We start from the raw sequence: 6,595 nt of genomic DNA on the forward strand, positions 1-6,595 counted from the left end.
ATATTGTTGGTTTATTTTATGTTATCAAAAAATAAAAATATAAAATTATATTCTCTCTCTCTCCCTTGCATTGTTCCCATATGGTGGTGGGCTCTTTTTTCCGAGTCTTTTCCTTCCACTTCGCTCTGTTGGATGTATCGTCTGCGGAAACATTGCAGGAACAAAGATCTTCTTTGATGACATCTGCTTCTTTGCCTTCTGTATTTCCTGTTAAAAATAAAATAATTTATTAATTTATTTATAATAACGTATAGATATAATATCCTTTTCTTAGTCGATAGCGATACGTTTTTGCCAAAGTGGTCGTGGTCGTCATGTAACGTACCTAGATTCTTGTCACTATCACTATTGATTGCTGGCTGTCACACTGCTGCATTCATTGAAGAAGCTACCGACATCAGGCTTGGTTGATATAATACTATTGTATTAATAATCTCCTACGCAGTTTTTTGCCTTCTGCATTTCCTATAAATAAAATACATATTAAATATTATATATAATTAAATATTATATATAATTTCTTTTCCTTGGTCGATAGCGATACGTCTTTGCCAAAATAGTCGTGGTCGTCATGTAACGTACCTCGATATCTTGTAACTTTTGATTGCTGGCTGTCACACTGCTGCGTGCATTGAAGAACTTCAGGCTTGGTCGATTTTATTCTATTGCAATCATAATCTCCTACAAAGTTTATTGCACTCTGCATTTCCTGTGAATAAAATATACAGGGTGTTAGTGACATTGTAACGAATACTGATGGGGATGATTCAGACCATGATTCTGAGTTCATATCAAGTGGAATTTTCCGTCGCAAAATTCATGATTTTTTTTTAGTTATTTTAAATTATTTTCAATTCTATACTTTTGCGATGAAAAATTCCACTTGATATTAACTCAGAATAATCAGGTGAATCATCCCCCTCTGTATTCGGTACGATGTCACTTACACCCCGCACAAGTACATACTGTAGCCATACAAGTAGGTAAGGGTGTTAGTGACACCGTAACAAATACTGAAGAGGATGATTCAGACCATAATTCTGAGTTGAAATCAAGTGGAATTTTCAGTCGGAAAATTCATGAAAATTTTTGTTTTTTTTTAAGTTATTTTCTGTTCCATACTTTTGCGACGGAAAATTCCACTTGATATCATCTCATAATCATGGTCTCCATCATCCCTCAAAGTTTTCGTTACGATGTCACTAACACCCTGTATATTACATTTTTTTTCCTTAGTCTATAGCGATACGTTTATGTCAAAGTGGTCGTGATCGTCATGTAACGTACCTCGACATCTTGTTACTTTTGATTGCTGGCTGTCACACTGCTGCATTCTTTGAATGAGCGGCCAACATCAGGCTTGGTTTATATAATACTATTGTATTAATGATCTCCTACGCAGTTTTTTGCCTTCTGCATTTCCTGTAAATAAAATATATAATTAAATATTATATGTAATTTATTTTCCTTAGTCGATAGCAATACGTTTTTGCCAAAATAGTTGTGGTCGTCATGTAACGTACCTCGACATCTTGTTACTTTTGATTGCTGGCTGTCACACTGCTGCATTCATTGAAGGAGCTGGCAACATCAGGCATGCAAGTACCTTAAGTACCGTAGAGGTGCACTAAGAAAGGAATTCCCAAAATTCTCACGGGAACGGGAATTAGCGGGAAAATCCTTTGTATGAAAAATCTAAACCACTCAAGTTAGACGTTTGAATTTGGCATGCAGATACCTTAAGTACCGTAGTGGTGCACTAAGAAAGGAATTCCCGAAATTCCCACGAGAACGGGAATTAGCGGGAAAATCCTTTTGTATGAAAAATCTAAACCACTCAAGTTAGACCTTTGAAATTTGTCATGCAGGTACCTTAGGTACCGTGGAGGTGCACTAAGAAAGGAATTCCCAAATTCCCACGGGAACGCGAATTAACGGGAAAATCCTTTTGTATGAAAAATCTAAACCACTCAAGTTAGACGTTTGAAATTTGAAAGAAAGAAAGAAAGAAAGAAACGTTTATTATAAAGGAACACCACAGTAACAAATAAAAAATAAATAACAAATATATAATATAAAACACGGAGTAACACATAACTTACAATCAAACACATAATAAAAAAAAAATTAAAAATAAAAGACAACATACACGAGAAATACAAATAATTGTGTGTATGGACTGGTCAACGATGGTGGTGGTGTCCTTTATAAAAGGGGCTCACTCAGCATAAGCCGCGGCGCGAGCCACGACGCTGGTATTCTGTGGACCCTGCTAAGTGAGGCACGGAAGCCGTGTCTCCACAAATACGACTTGAATGAATACATAATAATATTTACTTATAAAATAAAGTACTTAGTTTACAAAAACATAATATATTAAAAGCGTGTGTGTGTGCAGTGTATCTACAAATACATGAAAGAAATACAATAATACTTACAAAACAATGCGTTTAAAACGATAAAATAAACAAATAAATAAAGTTAGAAATGTTAGAATGTGACAAGTTAGTGTGCGTGCGGATTTGAACGAAAGAACGTAGTGTACGTTGCAACTCAAACTGGTTTGGCCGGAGTAAAACTACCGTTAGCGGGCTTACTACGTCAACATTTTTATCAAACGCATTACGTCAGTTTCAACCGCCACTGCCGTCCGAGTGCAACGTTTATTATGTAATCAGCTTGTACAAAAAACCCGTCGCCAAAGTTTTTTGTGTTTTTAAAAGTGTTGGGAATAAAAATATAAATAATTGATTGATAATAAAAAACCTTTAACGAATCAGTGACCATAGTTACAATAAAAAATAACAAATAACCCCCAATGAACAGACTAGACGCATATTTGTGTACCGCCTACTAGTGTATTTTCAATGAGTAGCTGTGTGCCTGTGTGCCTGTTAGAGCTATATTGCCGTCGCATCCGCGTCGCAAGTTAGCCTCCGCCATCGTGTCGTGTCTGGACCACAGAGGTAGGTTTAAGTGGTTTTGTTTATTAAGAACTCTTTTGTAGTCGCAGAAGATGTTGCTTAAAATGAAGTTTAAAATTATTGATTGTTTTCAGACTACGAATTGGTGGCGGCAGATCATTCCAACACTTGGATGCGGCGAACCGGAAACTTCCGCGAAAGGCAACAGTACGATGGCGCGGCACTGCTAGTGAGTAGATCGTCGAGCGTGTTTGATATGACTGAACGTCACGGGACCACACCAGTTTTTTTGCAAGATAGGATGGTATACTATATTTTACAACTCCGAATAGAAGTGTAGCGAGATGCAGATGTCTTCGAGCATTCATTTTTACAATACTTGCATTATTTAAGAACGGCGTAACGTGCGTGCGGGGAGGTATTTTAAAACAAAATCTTGCACACGCATTTTGAACCCTCTGAATCAACTTCCGTGACCGTGCAAGGAGCCGAGGACCGTAAACGACATCCATATAATTGAATTTGGACAGAACAAGGGAATCGCAGAGCTTTATACGAGTGCCAGTATTGATGAACTGTCTAATCAGATATAAGGTTTTGAGCCGATAGAAGCAATTAGCAGCTGTATTAATTATGTATTTTTCAAATCTCAATTCCTCATCCATAAGAAGACCAAGGTTTCGTGCTTCTGTAACCCGCTCCACTGTTTCGCCCCTGATGTTCACATTCACCCCGTAACTTGATATTCTGTTTATCTGCTGTTTTTAATATATATTCTAATTTGGCATGCAGGTACTTTAGTAAACTTAAAGCTTAGTTGCAACAGGATATTACAAAATTCCCACGGGAACGGTAGTTAGCGGGAAAAAACATTTGTATGAAAAAATCAAATCTAAATAAAAGGAGAAACTGACTGACTCAGTGACTGACATATATCAACGCATAGCCTGAACGGCTAAACGTAGGCATTGAAATTTGGAAGGGACATAGCTTAGGTACCGTAGAGGTGCATTAAGAAAGGAATTCCCGGAAGTCCCACGGGAACGGAAATTAGCGGGAAAATCTTTTTGTATGAAAAATCTAAACCGCTTAAGTTAGACGCTTGAAATTTGGCATGCAGGTACCTTAGTTAACTTAAAGCTTAATTGCAACAGGATATTGCAAAATTCCCACGGAAACGGGAGTTAGTGGGAAAAAAACATTTGTATGAAAAATCGAAACCGCGTAAGATAGATATTTTCAATTCAATTAAATTATTTATTGCATTCCATGTAGTACAATAGGGTGTTACATAGGCATAGGAACTAAAACATGGACCCTATAGGGCACAGCAACGTTGAAGGGAAGAGAGGAAGTGTGTATTAAAATTAAAACTCAATGAACAATCAATTAAAAAAAAAACAATTCAATCAATTGATTCAATCTAGCACGCATGTATACCTTAGTAAATATAAAGTTTATTTTTGGCTGTATTTTGAAAAATGGGAGTTATTGGGAAAAAAAAATGTACTTATGAAAAAATCTAAACTGCATAAGTATGCACTCCCACACACACAAAGATCTCTCTCTTATATAACACGGCACGCGGACGAAGTCGCGGGCAAAAGCTAGTATTAAATAATATTTCATACGGTATTATTTCGTTCTTTAATTTAATGTGTTTTTAGTGCTTCTGAATGTGATTTTGTTTTAAATACTTAGCTTATTAGCATTCATCAGTATCCAAGAATTCATCATACCACTGCTAATTAATAAACAAACAACGGTTTTAGCGTTTAAATACCGAAAAAACACCTGCCTGTTCATTTATTACTTGTTTCATTAAACAGGAATTTGCATATCGATCGTTTTCAATTAACTTCGAACAGTTACAACTACACGTAAACTGAGCATGTAGTCTATCTACAGCAAGATCGTGACCGCTGACTGCAGCTCTCCTTCTCCCTCCATTTCACTCCCAATCGACATTTTCACCTTTGCTGATATGATTACTCCACAGGATACCTCCATCCCCTGCATACCTGGTCGCTAGATTCGGCTGGCACGTCATATCGGTTTGACAGCCAACTCACGTAACTATTGTTGATCGATCCACAGTCCACTGAAGTGCCTACGATGAAGGGAACAACATGGACAGTTCTATTTCGAATTACTCCAACCCATGCGATGTTCATCCATGCGACAACCCACCTGATCTGAGTGGAACTTAACTGAAGCAAGAGAGTGATGCCTAATTCCATCTGCCAACTAGCTCCACTTCTCTCCCGTGCACCAGTCGCACCCACACCGACGTGTTCATCTTGCCAGTTTTCCTCACACCCGTCCACTTGTCTCTTGAAGATTGGCGTCCACAACACCAACGGTTGGTTAGGTCATGCAAGCATTGTTACAATTGATAAAAACACATATTTTCATTTAGTGAATGTGATAACCTGTACTAATAATTTGGTCAACTTAGCGATGATAACTCAATGTAAGTATTAACAAACTCGGTACGTGTTTGTAATTGTGAATAATATCTTTAAATTGTACAACTCGCTTATGTTTGACAATTACTGAGTAATTGCTTTGCTTATTGCATGCTAATTGCTGAAAATTGCTTTTTATTTTAAATTCCTTAGCTAAAAATTGCTTTTTCTTTCACATTTCTCTGCTTATTGAATGACTATTGCTAACTCATTAGATAGAACCTACTTCTCATATAAGTAGGTGGATGCGGCCTCGATTAGCGGGGGAACCACATGAAAAAAAGCGAGCTACTGGGTGTACCTCCTGGGTAGTTTGGAAATCACCTAATATATATATGTATATATTTATAAATAAAAGTTAATATATATAAATTAACATTATTTTTTTTTAACAGGAAATGCACAATGCTAAAAACTGCGTAGGAGATTTTAATACAATAGTACTACCAAGCCTGATGTTGGCCTCTATTTCAATGAATGCAGCAGTGTCACAGCTAGCAATCAAAAGTAACAAGATATTGAGGTACGTTAAATGACGATCACGACCACTTTGGCAAAAACGTATCGCTATAGACTAAGGAAAAAAATAATATATATTTTATTTACAGGAAATGCAGATGACAATAAACTGTGTAGGAGTTCATGATTGCAATAGAATAAAATCGACCAAGCCTGAAGTCAGCAGCCCCTTCAATGAATGCAGCAGTGTGACAGCCAGCAATCAAAAGTTACAAGATATCGAGGTACGTTTCATGACGACCATGACTATTTTGGCAAAAACGTATCGCTATAGACTAAGGAAAAAAAATTTATATATATGTTATTTACAGGAAATGCAGATGGCAATAAACTGTGTAGGAGTTTATGATTGCAATAGAATAAAATCGACCAAGCCTGAAGTCAGCAGCCCCTTCAATGAATGCAGCAGTGTGACAGCCAGCAATCAAAAGTAACAAGATATCGAGGTACGTTACATGACGACCACGACTATTTTGGCAAAAACGTATTGCTATCGACTAAGGAAAATAAATTACAAATAATATTTAATTATATATTTTATTTACAGGAAATGCAGAAGGCAAAAAACTGCGTAGGAGATCATTAATACAATAGTATTATATAAACCAAGCCTGATGTTGGCCGCTCATTCAAAGAATGCAGCAGTGTGACAGCCAGCAATCAAAAGTAACAAAATGTCGAGGT

At 36.8% G+C, this 6,595-nt stretch overlaps 2 long non-coding RNA genes across 2 annotated transcripts; one reads left to right on the forward strand and one right to left on the reverse strand.

Annotated features, from left to right (window-relative positions):
- On the reverse strand, positions 1-1,595 carry LOC126380755 (uncharacterized). Its single transcript, XR_007568525.1, has 5 exons — positions 1,524-1,595; positions 1,288-1,422; positions 583-709; positions 326-465; positions 1-207 (listed from the first exon to the last, which is right to left on the reverse strand). It is a non-coding gene; the product is annotated as an uncharacterized LOC126380755 (long non-coding RNA).
- A 4,418-nt stretch (positions 1,596-6,013) lies between these two features.
- Positions 6,014-6,573, forward strand: LOC126380759 (uncharacterized). Its single transcript, XR_007568532.1, has 3 exons — positions 6,014-6,135; positions 6,223-6,357; positions 6,459-6,573. It is a non-coding gene; the product is annotated as an uncharacterized LOC126380759 (long non-coding RNA).
- Positions 6,574-6,595: the final 22 nt, after the last annotated feature.

The sequence above is a fragment of the Pectinophora gossypiella genome, chromosome Z (genome assembly GCF_024362695.1).
Source record: "Pectinophora gossypiella chromosome Z, ilPecGoss1.1, whole genome shotgun sequence".
NCBI classification, from domain to species: Eukaryota; Metazoa; Arthropoda; class Insecta; order Lepidoptera; family Gelechiidae; genus Pectinophora; species Pectinophora gossypiella.